Source organism: Spermophilus citellus, assembly GCF_964194105.1.
Source record: "Spermophilus citellus genome assembly, chromosome: 15".
In the NCBI taxonomy this organism is placed as follows: domain Eukaryota; kingdom Metazoa; phylum Chordata; class Mammalia; order Rodentia; family Sciuridae; genus Spermophilus; species Spermophilus citellus.
Window position 1 is genome coordinate 35,680,230 of NC_138195.1, and position 17,392 is coordinate 35,697,621.

General features: G+C 35.3%; 1 long non-coding RNA gene across 1 annotated transcript in view; it reads right to left on the reverse strand.

Annotated features, from left to right (window-relative positions):
* LOC308633811 overlaps positions 1-17,392 on the reverse strand; it is a 23,904-nt gene continuing 6,512 nt past the window's right edge. Inside the window, exon 2 of the long non-coding RNA XR_014018872.1 lies at positions 1-157. This is a non-coding gene — a long non-coding RNA (uncharacterized lncRNA). The remainder of the gene's footprint in view (positions 158-17,392) is intronic.

Consider the following 17,392-nt stretch of genomic DNA (forward strand, 5'->3'; position numbering starts at 1 on the left):
TCTTAACAACTGTGCATATTTATTGTATAATTGTACATTGTGTTTAGTCAGTTGCTTATTGGGGTTATCTTCTTTTGTTCGAGCAGAGACAACATTGTAATGAAGTTCTTTCTCCCCCAAATGTCTGATGATCAGTTGTCTGATCTTTCTGATGCTTCTAGAAAGTAACAAATACACAGCAATGGTTAAACTGATTTTGTTTTTGGATGAATAAAACATTTGCATATGTTAAATACCAAAACAACATAAAAATACAAATTAAGATATTTGCTAACACTCCATCTCTACTCACTTTGTTTTCCATTTGTTCCCAACACAGACCATTTCAATTAAGTTCTTAGATAACTTTGTATTATTCAAATATCAGCAAAATATGTATATATATTTATACACAAAAAAATAGAAATAATATAATGTATGTAAAAATATATATGTATGTAAATATATGTGTATGTAAATATACATACACACACACACCTGTGTGTGTGTGTGTGTGTGTGTGTGTGTGTGTGTGTGTGTGAGGGTACTAGGGATTGAACCCAGGGTGCTCTATTACTGATCTATATCCTAACACTTTATGTATTTTTTAAATTTTGAGACAGGGCCTCTCTAAATTGCTGAGGCTGGTCTCAAATTTGGGAACTTTCCACCTCATTCTCCCAAGTCCTCCCACACCTGGGAATACAAGTGTGGACCACAGCTCTCAGCTCCATATTTATTCTTATTTTTCCATTTCTTACATGAAAACTAGCATGAAATGCCCACTGTTCTGGATCATTATTTTCATATAATAATATGTTGAAGATAATACCATTTGGTATTAAAAACTTCCTCACTTTTCCCCTCCCTTTCACCTACCACTCTGCCTTTTTTTCCTTTTCTTTTTAAGTACAAGATCTTTTTAAAATAATAATAATAATAATAATAATAATTATTATTATTATTATTATTATTATTATTATTTAGTTGTAATGGACACAATACCTTTATTTTATTTGTTTATTTTTATGTGGTGCCAGGGATAGAACCCATTGCCTCACACATGCTAGGCAAGTGCTCTACCACTGAGCCACAACCCGGGCCTTTAAGCACAAGGTCTTAGCAAAAAACTGAGTTTTTCCCTGGCTCTCAAAACTTTTTTATTGTCCATTCAACCCACCCCTCACTCCCCACCCTGCACCCTCCCATCTGCCACACCCCTCCACCCCAACTCCCCCACCAGGGCCTCTGGCATTCTGGGCAAGCAACCTACCATTGAGCTATATCACCAGCTCAAAGCTTTTTTTTTTTTTTTTTTAATAATAGCACAGGATTAAATTTTGAGGAAATAATAGTTTAACAAGTTCCTTACAGATGTTAACATGCTTCTCTAATCTCCAAAATGGGCTTGAATAGATTTGACTCTGCCTTCTCTATTCCACTATTCCCCCTCATCTAATAATGGCAAGAATAGGAACAGCAAGACAATAGCAAACTGACTGGATTGTTCCAAACCCATGGTAGAAAATGATTGTCTTTCCAAAGACTAGCTTCTTGATTTCCAGGGTTTCTTCCCAAATAGCATCATGCTAATAGAATATGAGAGATAGTTAATAACCACATGTGTTATTAGTTTACACTGATTCTGACCAAAAACAGGGTGAAAAACACAGGTGTGTAGAACTACAAAGCTCTGCCAAACACAAGATCAGGTAAATCCTCTATGTATATATAAACCATTCTCTCTCCCTCCATGACTTCATTCTTTGTTTATAATACAGACCTTCCCCCAAATCATTCCTTGATTTTCACCCAAGAAAGTGCTTACTTATTAGTTCAAGATCCTCAATTACTGATTTTTTTCACTCACATTTTTGTGCAATTTCTTTAAGATGATCCCAATTCCAGGTCAATAAGAATTGGATGATGGGCAATAAACTTGAATACTTTTATTGCCTTTCCTTCTTTTACTTCTCATTTTACAAAACAGCTCTGTCACATGTTCTGTCTGACCTTCAGTTTTTCTTGCAATTACTGAAATCATGGGTTCCATTTCTGCCAGCTAAACTTTAGGCCTTTCTCCTTCTCCTAGCCAGATCATTGCTGACTCTTCTCACCCAACTAAGAGTAAATAAAGCAGATAAACCTTCCCTACAGGGAGAATACAAATGATATATCTGAAGAATCACAAATTGTGTGAACCTCCTGGAGGAGGAGTAAAGCATAGGGGATATCAGAGATGGGACAGATCAGACAGATTGGGACTATATTGTGAAGAAAGTACAACTGTATGATAACAGTTTCGGCTTTGTTTTCATCATGATGGAGAGTTACTGAATCATTTTAGGAAAAGTAATGGCATGGTCAAAGACAGGTTTGATGGAGGAAAGACTGAAAGGAGGATATTTAGGCAGTTATTGAAATGGTAGATGAGAAGGGGTGGGGATGTAGCTCAGTGGTAGAGCATTGTCTAGCATATGTAGGGTCATGGGTTTGATCCCCAGAACTTCAAAAAACATTTTTTTTTTATGAGAGCCCTAAATAAGGAAGCAACAGTGAGGATGGAAAAACAGAAAAAGAGAAGGTAGAATGGACATGTTAAATTAAGTGTGTCTATGGAGTAAAAAGGGTCTATCAAAGATTTCTAGAGTGGGTGAAAATAATATCACTTACTAAGATGAAGAAACTATGCTGGGCATGATAGCACACGCCTATAATTTCAGCTGAGTCAGGAGGAGAACCAGTTTGAGACCAGACTCAGCAAACTAGCAAGGCCCTAAGCAACTTAGCAAGATCTTGTCTCAAAATAGAAAGGGCTGGGGATGTGGCTCCCACCGTTCAATGTGGGGATTGTACAGTGGGGTACAATCCCTGGTACCAAAAAAAAATTATATCTGTTGGGAGAAAATATCTGATCTTAAGATGCCGGTGAGAACTCCAAATGGAGATGTCAAAAGAAAGTAAGCTTGGAACTCAGGAGGGAAGTGAGGGTTGGAAATATGCATTTAGGCATCACCATTATGTAGGTGGTAGGTATAACCTTGGAGTTCAGTAAGACCATATAGGAAAAGAGAATAGGCTGAGAAGAGTGACTGGATGGAACTCAAGGAACTGTGTTGAAGGGGAATGAGATCAGCCTGAAGAGCAGAAATCCATGGTCTGAGGAAAATGACACTTGAGAGGCTGGTGTTGGGAAGGATAAATCTTTTGAAAGAGAGTTTCAAGAGAAAAAGTTTTACAACAATATTGAATGCCTCATAGAGGTCACATAAAATTATATGCATTTAATGTATAGAAAATAAGTACTTCTTGTCTGATGTTGTATGAATAATGAACCAAATAATTTTTAATTCTATAGAATAACCTGATGAACTTAAATGTTCTTCAAATTCCTTTTTTAGCCTTACCTCTATCTTCAGTCTTTGTTCAATAACCAATATGTATTTGTAAATGACATGTAAATACCATTCTTGTGCCACCATAGTTCAATTTATTATTGTTTCAGACTATTTCACTGTCAAATTAGTTATTAGACCATTACTATGTGCCAAACCCTATCCTGGTCTCTGTAGATGCAAGGATAAACAGTTTCTGTCTCCAGACCCACATACTTTGCATTCTTGTCATCTTAAATTAAACAACTAGAAGTCATGAAGAGACTGGGGAGAAATGTTGGACCAGAGAGTGGCACAGAAGAGCCACAAGGTAAAGAGCAGAGAAAACTCCTGGGACAGAATGGACCCAGAAGTTGTTTCCCCAGCACTCCCCCTTGATACCCCTGGTCTCAACTACATATCCTAATTGGCTCTTTCCCTGAAAGCAGCTTCACATGCCAGTCATGGAGGAGGAAAAATTGTGATTTTTCTCATGCCTGGTACTTTACCCTAGGGTTCAGCATACTTCCCCAACAACACCTAATCAGCAATAGGCTTTCTCTTTTTCCTGTACATGAAGCAAGCTCTAGTTCCAGGAGAATAGAATTTCACAGGTTGAAACAACCAGATACCTATTTATAAAGAATTGATTGCAAATTTTTTCAGAAGCAGTATTAGAATGGGCAAAGAATTTAAAATAAACCTAAAATATACACTAAACAACAAAAGGGCAAATATTGGAAGCATAAAAATTAAAATATTTTAAAAATAAAAACAAGTGGGAAAGTTGTTATGGAAAATACAACAGATGGGCTAAATAACACATAATAAATGGGATAAATATTATGGGGATCCAGCTGAGGAAATGAGCACATTGGAAGACCAGATTGAGAAATTCTGAACAAAGGAAGGAGGAGGAAAAAAAAGCAAAAGAAAATATAAAAGTAAAGCTAGGCAATATGAAAAGAATATAATTGTTAACATATGAGTAGAAAGAGCCACCAAAATAGAGAAAAAACAGGTATAGGAGGAGTAAATATTTGAAGGAACAATGGAGATAAAATCCTCAAATTAAGGAAATACAAAAGACCTAGAATGAAAAGATCTACAAAGCCCTCAAAACAAAAAATAAGAAAAAAATATTTTTCCTGGATCTATTTAGTCAAATTTTAAAATATCAGACTAAAAAAATTATAAAAGCTTGTTTTTAAAAAGTACATATAGACTTTAAAAAAGAAAAAAAATCAGGACCTAGAATTTTTTATATAGGTAAAACATATAGCCATGGTAAAAAATATTATCCCATAATAAGTCTTCAGAAAATTTATCACACATAACCCCACACTGAGAATAATATCAGTAAAAGTACTTCGATAAAAGAAAATCAAATCTAAAAAGTATATAAGATACACATAAAGAAAAGATCTACAAATACTAGGTAAAATCAGTTTCCCTTAAAATATGTGTATTAGTTTTCTACAGTTGCTATAACATATTAGCAAAAACTCAGAGGTTTAAAACAACATGAATTGATAACCTTACAATTGTGAAGGTTTAATACAATACAGGTCTCAATGGGTCAAAACCATTTCTTCCCAGGGACCATAGTGGGAAATCCACTTCTTTACCTTAGCTGGCTTCTAGATGCAGTCTCCATTCCTTGTCTCATGGCCCTCTTGCTGCATTTTTTTAGGTATTGGGGATTGAACCCACAGGCACTTAACCACTGAGCCACATCCCCAGCCCTTTTAAATTTCTATTTAGAGACAGGGCCTTGATGAGTTGCTAAGTGCCTCGCTGAATTGCTGGCTTTGAACTCTCCATCCTCCTGCCTCATCCTCCCAAGTTGCTGGGATCACAGGCGTGCACCACTCCACCAGGCTCCTGGTCCATTTCAAAGCAGCAATGTTGTTTCTTTGCAACCACTCTTCCAAAATAATCACCTTTGACTCCTTCCATTTCCAGGACACTTGTGATGCAACAAGGCCCACCTGAATATTGCAGGATAATATCCTCAAGGTACTTAACCTTGAGGTTAATTCATTTGCAGAATTCAATTTGCCATATGCATTAACACATTTATGGGTTCCTGGGCTGTTAGGACATGAACATTTGGGGAAAATTTTTTGGCTTATTATAATATTTGCATTATAGTAATATTCTAGATATTAACGAGCATGCCAAAATGAAAAGATATACAATAAGAGAATTAAAAGAGGCCCTTAAAGGGGCTGGGGCTGTAGCTCAGTGGTAGAGCGCTTGCCTAGCATGTGTGAGGCACTGGGTTTGATTCTCAGCACCACATATAAAGAAATTAAATAAAGGTCCATCAACAACTAAAAATATTTTTTTAAAAAAGAGGCACTTAAAATGGTACATATTTAAATAATAAATTATAATTATAGAACTGGATCCATATATATGAATATTTATAATAAATATAAATTGACAACATTGCCAATTAAAAGAGATTGTTATATGCTATAAAAGCAAAACTTAAATCAAGAAACATTATTTAGCCAAATTAAGCATGCCACTGAATGCAGTATGTATATTATATTATGCAAATCTAAGGAAAAAAGAAATGTTATCAATTAAATTATGACAAAACTTTCTTATCATTTAGACTTCATTTTATGCTAAGTTAAAGAGCTCTTTTTGATTTTTTTAGAAATATACTTGGTCATGTATAACTAATATGTGCATATAAATAGTAGAATAGAATCAAAATAAGTTGATTAAAGTGTTTCTAAAATTTCATCACTATGTTATACCTCAACATCACATATTATTTTTTGTGTTATGAAGAACATTGGTGATTCTACATTATATAAAATATCCATAAAAGAAACTAAAAGTTATTGTGGGCTCTGAAGACAACTTTGTAATTATGCAGAGCTAATCTATTTTGTTTATTCTTGATATACAAATGTTGCCTGCATGCTTGATTCAAGCTTTCCCCACCTCTTCCCCAAAGTCATTAGATTCTTATGGGCTAAAAGTACCCTACTATACCCTCCTGGGAACTGACTGCAAATCACTGACATCCATTCCTCAAGTTTTGATACTAGTCCTTTGATGTTTGTTCACATGCAGACAATAACTGCTGTAATATGAATGCCACCTGACTGACAAAGATTATAACACTCCATTGTCTGTAAGATACACCTTGATTTAAAAATTGTCCAAATGTCAAATTTTATGTATATCATAAACTCCATAAAACAACACATATGCCTTTTATAAGAACACAGAATTTAAGAATACAGAAAGTTTAAAGAGAAAATGGAAATAATAGAGAAATACTGGTCAAGTGTAAACAGTATACCAATATACACTTGCAATATCCAGTACAGTAGGCGCTAGACATATATGGCTACTGAGCACTTGAAATGTGACTAGTCTGAATTAAGATGGACAGTGAGTGTACAATATATACTAAATTTCAAAAACCACACACCATAAAGAACATAGAAAATCTCATTAATAATTACTATAAGATTATACATTTAAGTGATATTTTGTGCATACTGGTTTAAGTAAAATATATTATTTAAATTGACAAATTGAAATAAATATAAATAATTTTTAACGTGGCTACTAGAAATTTCATATATTTCCATGAAACAATTCTGATAGACTTTTTAAAAATAAGCATTATTAGGAAAAAAATTGACACTATATAATGATTAAAAGTTCAATTCACCAAGAAGATAGAAACTACTATATACAATAAAATATTTTCAAAAATATGAAGCTAAATTTGATAGAATTAGAGGTAGTAATTTATAAACCCAACTGTTGTATGAAACATTCCACCACATTTGCCTCAAGTATCCACAGATAAGGCTGTCAAAAACTCAACAGTGCTGAGTGCCTTGGCACACTCCTGTGGTTCTGGAGGCTGAGACAGGAGGACTGAGAGTTCAAAGCCAGCCTCCGCAACAGCGAGGCGCTAAGTAACTCAGTGAGACCCTGTCTCTAAATAAAATACAAAAATAGGGCTGGGGATATGGCTCAGTGGTCTAGTGCCCCTGAGTTCAATCCCCCATGCCCCTCCAAAAACAAAAACAAAAAAGGGCTGTGAATGTAGCTCAGTGGTTGAGTGCCTCTGGGCTCAATCCTCAATACCAAAAGAAAAAAAAATTTTAACAGTGACTAAGAGATATGATTATATAATTAATGTTCCTGAATTTAATGACATACAGATAATACTAAATTTAAAATTATAGAATACAGAGTCTCCTCTAACTCACCTGGGTTACAAAAATTGATCATGTACAGGTCAATAACATCATATGGAATATTTTCTGTTTTAAGTTAAATAATTAATCTTAAAATGGTAAGTGAAGAGTCGCTGCATATTTACACATTTTAACAGCATACTTCTAAATGACTATGAATTAAAGAAAAAATCATACTAAAATTTAAAAAAATAAAATCTAGAATGCTATAGGAGTTTCTTCTCGGAAGCTTAGAAAAACAGGTACTAACTTTATGCTCTCAAACAATCCTAATAAATAACAAAAAAGATAAAATATATAAACACCTTTCAAAACACTGGGCATCAGGCAACCTAGGACAGTGATTCATGAGAGATGGAAATCAAAGGGGGTAAACCCAGTGAGTTCCCCAATTACTGCACTGAGGGACTTTCCAGTCTGTGATGAAAAGAGGGAGGCCCAGGCAGAGCCTGGTACACTCCCTGAATTGAAAAGACAAAGTTGAGAATCTATAGAAACAAAACAAGGCTGGTGTTCACAAGACAATAATCCTGGAAAGGAGAGAGATGTATGGAGGACCCTGAAAACATGAGAATGGTCTCCCTTGAGGATTCAGGCAAATAATGTAAGGAGGGTATGAAATGAACCATTGGGATGGCTGATTTTACTCATCAACTTGTCTGATTCATGGGTTCTCATACATTTCATCAAACATTCTGTTTTTTTTTCTGTGAGAGTGTTTTTAGTTGAGATTAACATTTGCCATCAGTGGACTGAGTAAAGCATATGGCCCTCCCAAATACCGGTGGGTCTCATCAAGTCAGTTGAAGGCCTGACTAGAACAAAAAGGAGCACCCATCTGGGCTTGGTGGCACATGCATGTAATCCTAGTGAGATAGAGAGACCTCATATTAAACAGGAGGCTGAGGCAGGAGCATTGAGAGTTCAAGGTCAGCCTCAGCTACTTAGCAAGGTCCTAAGCAACTCAGTGAGACCCTGTCTCTAAATAAAATATAAAAAAGGGTTGGGGATATGACTCAGTGGTTAAGCATCCCTGAATTCAATTCCTGGTACCAAATAAAATAAAATAAACTCCTGTCTGATGACTTGGGCTGAGAAATCAGTCTTTTGCCCTTGAACTTGAACTGAATCATCAACTTTTCTTGGATCTAGAACCTGCCTGCTGACTTTCAGACTAAATCTTAGTTACATCACTAACTCTCCTTGGTCTCTGATTTACAGATAACAGTTCTTGGGACTGATATGTCTCCATAATTATGAGAGCCAATTCCATATCTCTCTCTCTCTCTCTCTCTCTCTCTCTCTCTCTCTCTCTCTCTCTCACACACACACACACACACACACACACACACACACACAGTACCATGGTTCCATTTTTCTGGAGAACACTGACTAATAAGACAAATCGAAAGAATTCAAGGGAACAGGACCTACTGCTCACCCAGGGCCAAAAACCGTGCCTGTTTCCACCTTCCAAACCAGAACACAAGTAATTTCTGGTCAACAGGAAGAGTATTCAGAGGGTCTTGCCTCAGTAGTAGAGAATAACTAGCTCTAGATTAAACATTGTTATGGTCCTATCTAACAAATCATAAAAGCAAGACTGGAAAGAATCAAACTTTCCAAGGAACTTATCTACATTTCAGAACAAAGTTCAGAAATATTTACAGCAACCCAAAAGTATCCAGCCTCCAACTACGTAAAAGCAATAATTTCTCACAAGGTCAAAATTTCCAGGCTTTTAAAGAAGCAGGAAAATACCATCCATAATGAAGAGAAAAATCACTGAAAGTGAAGTAAAAAACTGACACGGATGTTAGAATTAACAGACAATATCATTCAAACAATTATTTTTATTGTATTCCATATATTGAAAAAGTTAGCACCCTTTATTTCAAAGCTCATGGAATATAGCAAAAATGATAATGAGGGAATATACTTAAGACAGACAAGATGCTAAAATTTAATGAGTAGGAGAGAGAATACTAATAAGATCAGAAATCAATTAAATATAACACAAAGATATAACAGAGTGTTAATCAAGCCAAACATTATTTTTTATTTTTATATTTTTGCAGTACTGGGAATTGAACCTAGGGACACACTACCACAGGCACTCTATACTCCCAACCCTTTCTATATTTTACTTTGAGACAGGATCTCACTAACTTGCTCAGACTGGCCTTGAATTTGCAATTCTCCTGGCTCCAATATCATAAGTAGCTGGGACCTAGAAGAAAAAACACAATAAAACCTAAAACAAAATAGGAGAATACTGTTATTACTCATATGCTAATAGTTTCAAAAATTAAACAATTGACAAATTTCTTTAAAATATATAACTTGATAACTAAATGCAGGTGAAGAATTCATTTTCAAGTTCACTCACTGGCAGAATTATTTAGTTGCTAGTTCTTGGTGGGAGATGTTAGGTCCTCATCCAGTGGGACTCCATCCAATGCAAAAGTGTCTTCTGCTATAGCCAGGGGAAGAGGAGTAAGATCCACCTCATACAGGGCCCCTAGTGTCAGGAAGCTGAGGCAGGAGGACCTATTGAGCCCAGGAGTTTGAGGCCAGCCTGGGCAAGATAGTGAGACCCCCCCCCATATTAAACACCACACACACACACATACAACACACACACACACACACACACACACACACATATACAAGATCTACTTATGAATGAAAAAAATTCAAAGAATCTGTGGACATTCTTTAAAATGGAAAGATTTAATTGTAAGTTACCAATTAAATAAGGTGGGCTACCTGAATCATGTTCCTCTTGACAGACTACAAAGTTAAGTGCACAACCTTACTAGTAAGTAAAATAACCGAAAATATTTAACCCAAATTGAACTGTGCCTCTATACCAGTATACTATACAAAAGATAGAGTATGTAATACAGGGATATTAGAATAAGTTAGATGACAACATGAAGCTGTCATCAGACAACCAGTTTAAAAGTAATGACATCATGAAAAACAAAAGGTATAGGACTGTTGGTTCAAACCAAAGCGATAATAACTAATACCTACCATTTTTATATCCTGGCAGTATCTGAGATTTTATTTATTTATTTATTTATTTATTTATTTATTTATTTATTTATTTATTTATTGTGGTACTAAGATTGAACTCAGGGCCTCATACATACTAGGTGAAACCTGTACTGCTGAGCTATACATCTCCAGCCCCACAAATTTTATTTATTTTATTATTTTTTTAGTTGTAGATGGACACAATATATTTATTTATTTATTTTCATGTGGTGCTGAGAATCGGAACCCAGTGCCTTACAAGTGCAAGGCAAGCGTTCTACCACTGAGCTATAGCCCCAGCCCCTAATGGATTTTATGTTTTTAAAATATCTAGAAAAAACAGTTTGGTGAAAATCATGAATATTTGAAAGTGGATAGTTTATTGGAGAGTATTGCAGATTAGTGTTACATTACCTAGGTGTGATAATGGTGTTTCAGTCAAGAAAAACATTATACTTCATAAACACATGGTAAAGGATTTGAGGAAACATCGTGGTGTCTGAAGCCTACTTTAAAATGGTTACAGGAGAAGAGGAGAGAGGGAGAAAGAGAGAGAAGGAAGAAGGAGGTAGATCAGAGGAAAAGAGGGGAATCAAATTTGTAAGATGATAACTGGTGAATCTAGATGAGGATATATGGATTTTTTTTGCCACTACTCTTTCAAGTTTTTGTAGGTTTAAAAATTTTTAAATAAAATTTGAGAAGACTTTTCAGGGCTATGCAAATTTTGAAAGACTATGAAGATGAGACAAAATTAAATAAAAATGCAAGTAAAGCAATGGTGATTCAGCAGTTAACTGGGTTGGTGGTGTGGATAAATAAGGTAGCGCAAAAAGCAGCATACATGTTTGTGGTTGTTAAGAACTCAGTGTTAATATTGGGTTATGGTTCCATGGATGCTTATTGCATTATTACTATAAGTTAATAATTATATGAATAAAGATGCCCATAAATGCAGTGATTTGAATATGTCATGAACTGAAGATTACATTATTCCACTTCTACGTTCTTTAGACATCCACTGCATCGTCCCACCAAAACATAGAGAAAAGAAACAACATATATCTTGAGTGGAAAATTCTAGTGATAAGAGAAAAGCTGGACCTACAGCTATTTGAGAATGAGCTCTGAATTTTTTCTTCCATTTCATCTGAAGCTAATAATTATGGTGTTCCAAGAATAATGAACAACTATTTTAAATACTCTACTATTAACCAATGATTCAACCTTCTTTAATCACATTCTTATTTAAAGAAAATGATACACTTCTAATGTTCTTTAGGGAGACACTAGTGAGAACGAAATTGTCATTAGGACACAGTGTAAGAGCATTAAATATATAATTCCTATTTACCAAAATTGATGTTAACGATAATTTAAATAATTTCTCATTGTAACAGAGTACCATATATTTATTTTATTGCATTTAACAACAAAATTGAATGCTAGTAGAGAAGTGGGCTTTGGACTCAGAAAATCCTGGGTTCAAGGGTCTGTTCTGCCCTTTATGCTGTCTGACGCTAGGTAGTTCTTTAATTTTTCTAGATGTCAGTTCCCTCAGATAAAGCTGGCTGCATATCAACAGGACTGCTGCATCTTTACAGATAATCCATTTAAAGTATTTAGTACAGTACACAGCGTAATTCTAAAGTTATAAAAGGTAGCTGTTTTTAACCATATTGAAATGCTTAAATTGATTTACTTTATCTACCTACCTATCCACACATACATATATATATATTAATAAATATTTTTGTATTACTGACAAAGTTATACTGTTTATCATTAGGAACTTGAATAATAAAACAAAATAACCATGTATAGCTCTGAAAATAGGGAAAATGTAAACACTTAATCTCTTTAACACTCTTGACTTTTCATAAGACGATCTCCAAGGCTCTATCAGCTCTAACATTTTATTATTCTATAATGCTATGATTACAGCTTTTGCAAGGGTTTGAATAAATGAAAGATGAGTTTATTTTAAGGGTTAGAATTTTGTTATATTTTTAAAGGTGGAAGAGGATGTTCAATTCGAACAGACATTTTCACAACTAAACAAGCTTACAAAGCTTATACGTTCTACACCAGGACCTGCCATTTGCTATTTCGTAATATGTTGCAATATGGACTAAAATTTTATTCAGATTTATGTTTGGTCTGATGATCTCTTTGCACTCTTTTTCTTAAATTATTGGGGAAGGTATTATAAATCTTTTGAAATGTTATAGCTTACACCAAAGACAGTCTAGTTTATCATATTTAATATATAGTAATCTTTGGACTGTGAAATGTTAAATAGAAACACCCCGAAAGTATAAGTAAAACATTCCTGGCAGTATAATTCCTTTTGTGTATGGTCATTATGAAAATGATATGACTACTCAGGAGGCTGACGCAGGAAGATGGCAAATTGAAGGTCAGCCCTGGCAATTTAGTGAGACCCTGTCTCCCCCCCCAAAAAAAGGCCTTGGGGGTAGCTCAGTAGTATAGTGGTCCTGGGTTCAATCCCCAGTACTCAAGGGTGGGGATGGGGATATATGAAACCAGTTGGAGGAAATAGTTTTATGACCACATATCCTATCACACTAAGAACAATTATATTTACTCTCAGTATAAGTCCATGCTTTTTTTTTCTTTTTCAGTACTGTGGATTGAACACAGGACACTTGCATAATAGATAAGCTCTACCACTGAATACATCCCCATCTCTTTCTAAATTTTGAGACATGTCTCACTAAGTTGTCAAGGCTGACCTTGAACTTGTGATTCTCCTGCTTAATCCCCAGATACCTGGGATTGCAGGTGTGCACCATGCACAGAGGTCAAATTTAGTCTTTTATACAATTCCAGTTGTTGTGTGTGTGTGTGTGTGTGTGTGTGTGTCTGTCTGTCTGTCTTGGTGTTTGGCTTTGATTAAGGGAAATGCCATAATTTATCTAGTTAGCCATTTTCCTCTTAGATCTCTAGATTGGCTATAAATTTTATTATTATAGAAATTTTGTATTGAAAATTTTCAAGTATGTGACTTTTGGCTGCATGCTGCACATGCTTGTAATCCCAGCTACTTGAGAAGCTGAGGCAGAAGGATTACAAGTTTGAGAGCAGCCTCAGCAAATTAGTGAGCTCCTGATTCAAAACAAAAAATAAAATAAAGGTCTGGGGATGTATGTAGCTCAGTGGTAGAGCACCCCGCGTTCAATCTCCAATTCAAAAAAGAGAGGGAGAGAAAAAAATAAGTAAAACCAAACAGTTTGTGCATTGTGGCTCTCTATTGCTGTATTACTTTCCAAAAGGATTTGTATACACACACACACACACACACACACACACACACACACGTAAATGAAAATTCCAAAGAAATGCCTTTTCAATTTCAATTACCTATCCCAATACTTCATATCAGAATTAACTTTTATCATTTTTTTTCCTTTTTCACTATAATCAATAAGAGATTTAGATGTAATAGTCAGCATTCAATTTAAAAGAAGGGTTTGATTCAGGGCCACATGAGATACAGGTTATTGTGAAAAAGCTAAATGCCCACCTAGTCTCATTAATCCAGCTTTATTGTCTAGCTGGGATTTACTAAATTATCTAGAACTAAACTCACTAAATATACTTGCCATATATTTCTTAGCTGTGGAATAATTGAATTAAGCTCACAACCATTACAAGAGATAGATAAGAAGAAAACTACTTGGCTTATAGCTGGTACAGAATATAGCAGCTGCTTCTCATTTACCAATTTGTCTCTACTACCCTCTAGTGGAATCATAATGATATTATCCTCTTAGCATTGCCTCCGATTAAATTGTGGATATCACATATGCATGGACACACAGAGAGAATTATCAATTTCAGTTTTGTAGGACTGGCCCCAGCCTTAGATATCACGAATTATGAACTCCTAGAGGGAACTATGTTTTTACTGGTATCCTTGCTCTCCTTCTCTTTCCACACCAATCCTTTCTGAAAATACTGCCAGGTTAACCTGTATCAGGGAAAAATTTCATTTGCTGAATCCAGTGAAAAGAACCTTCAATTGTTCCCACTGGATGCTTGAGTTGCTGCTGGTAATTCCCTCCCTCCCCAGACCTCTTCACAAGATAAATCCACCTCTCCCTCCCACTCCTCAAATATCTTAATTCCCTATACCCCCAACCCTCTTTCTCCCAGAATGCCACCTACCTGGTCATCTCCTCCTGAAAACTTTCTTCCATTCCTACTTGCCAAAATGTGCTCCTATTTTAAGAATTACTTCAAATGTACCCTTTGCTCAGCTTTGAGCTCCTTGCCAATCCCAAACAAGCCAAATACCTTTTTTTAAAAAAAAATGCTTTTATTAATACAATATAGTTTTATTCATAATAGATGGGTTTATTTTGACATAATCATACATACATTTAATTTGCTTCATTTCAATCCCTAGTGCTCTTCTTTCCCTCCCTTCCTCCCTCCCCCATTTCCTTCCCCTATTCTACTGGTAATCCTACCTTCTATGCATTTTTTTTATTGGTGCGGTACAGATATATACATAAAGGTGAAAGTCATTGTGATATATTTATACATTGTATAGCATAATTTTGTCAAATTCATTCCACATTTCTTCTCCTCTCCTGTCCTTCCTCTCTTCACCTCAATCTCCTTCCACTTCGTAGATCCTCCCTCTGTCCTTGTGATATTCAACTCTTCAACCCTCCCCGTTTCTTTCCCTTACTTTGCTTTAACTTCCAAATATAAGAGAAAACATTCTGCCTTTGATTTCTGAGTCAAGCCAGGTAACTATGACACTGAGTTATTGCACATGCTGTTCCCTTTGCCTGGATGGTTAATCCAACACTCCCCTTGGATTCTCATTTAAATTGATAACATCATCTATCCTCCTAAACCTACCACAAGCATCACAACATTAACAAAGACTTATTTGCTTCTCCCAGAGTTCTTTCTTCTTTCCTGTGATCACATAAAAAATTGTGCATGTGTATGCTCTAGCACTCATCACCAGAGTTATTTTTGTGAGATTGATAACAATCATTATGATTAAGAAAAAGAAATGGGTAAAGTGCTTACTTCAGTTGAAGCACATATTTAAGAAAACATTACATGCACTACCTTGTTTTATGATCAAAAAACATAACTAGGTACTATTATTATCACTTGAGTAAATAAGCAAAAAAGAAATAACATGATTTGTCCAAAGTCAGAGATGAGCTGAGGATAGGAGCCAAGGTTTAAAAGGATTGGAGACCAGTCAACTTCTAGAATTTTTCCTACCTAACATCAGGGCCATTCCAGAAGGACTGCTTGTCAGGATAGTGCAGCTAACACTCATTTTGAGTCTGTGCTGTGGGTTTGACTATAGAATAAATAGAATTGCTGGAGTAAGAAGAAGTTTGTGTTTTGCCTTGTCTAATAAAAGCTGACTTTCTCCATTTTTTCTTTATCTTTCCATCTAAACTCTGAAGAATAGAGAGCAGCTTTGCATCTTATTCTTGTTAGTGCACTCATTGTTTAAATTGTACCTGAGATGTAGGAAAGGCATAAAATCACCAAATGTTGAAACAGCAAGTGACATTGTTCTCCCTTTGTCCTGCCTGGGTATGCCATCTCTTTACTTTGTCGTTCCATGGCACTTGGTTAAAAAAAAAAACCAGCTAAAGGAAGATAATTAGCATGAAAAATTGATTATATTTTTCTCTTATCTCCATTTCTTCTCTCAAGTTCAAAGAGGACAGATAGTCATTCATCTTTGTATCTTCAGTGGTGCTCAAATAATGTCAGGCAAACAGAAGACACTCAATATTTGGTGAGTGAAATTGACACAAATTAATGTTCTGTCTTTTCAAGATTTTTGCATAGTGCTGTGTGCAGTACTTCAATAGCACACACCACTGCTGTAAAATGATGTGCAGCACACAAAGCCAGAGGACTGATGTTCACAAGGAAGCCCTCAGGCACTCCAAGACTCTGAAGTGCCTGTCTCATTTCTAAGGAAAAAGTAAATTATGTTCCATATCATTTTAGCAGCAAGAGGATGTCACTGTGGTTTCAATCCTTGAAATTTGTCAATTATAGTAAACACTAAAAATGAACCATTACTGTTCATAATGTGAAGTCCCAGGCTTATATCATTACAAATGACAGTTTACTGAATTAAATTAGAACTTTGTTGGTTTGACAGCATTAAAAAATGAGCTTTAATACTAATGCCTTAACTTGCTGATTAGAGATCTAATCATAATCCATTGCCTTTGTTCACTGGGCTGACTACACAAAGACTTAAAAGAATTACTTTTCACTATATATTTTAGTTCTAGCAGACGAACCTATCTTAGGCATAAACATTTTTTACAAAAATATTTAAAGGACATTAAGAATCCATAAAAATATTGTTTAAGAATCTCAGATTCAATTGCAACTTTTTAAAAAATATGTGTAAAATTGTCTACAAGTTTAAGAATCAGATGCTCCATGAATCTCATGAAATATAGGGCCCTGATTTTGCACAGGCCTTTCTGTGACTTTGAAAGGTCCCCTGCTATGGTTTGATTGCATCTTCCAAAAGTTCCATGTGTTAAAAATTTAATCATTGAATTATTTTATTAATGATTTTTGGAGCTGAGGCCTTTGGGAGGTAATTAGGATTAGATGAGGTCATGAGGGTAGGTTCCCCATGATGGCACTAATGGTTTTACAAAATGAAGAAGAGAGATGTGATCTAAAACATTTGCTCTGTCTCACCAGGTGATG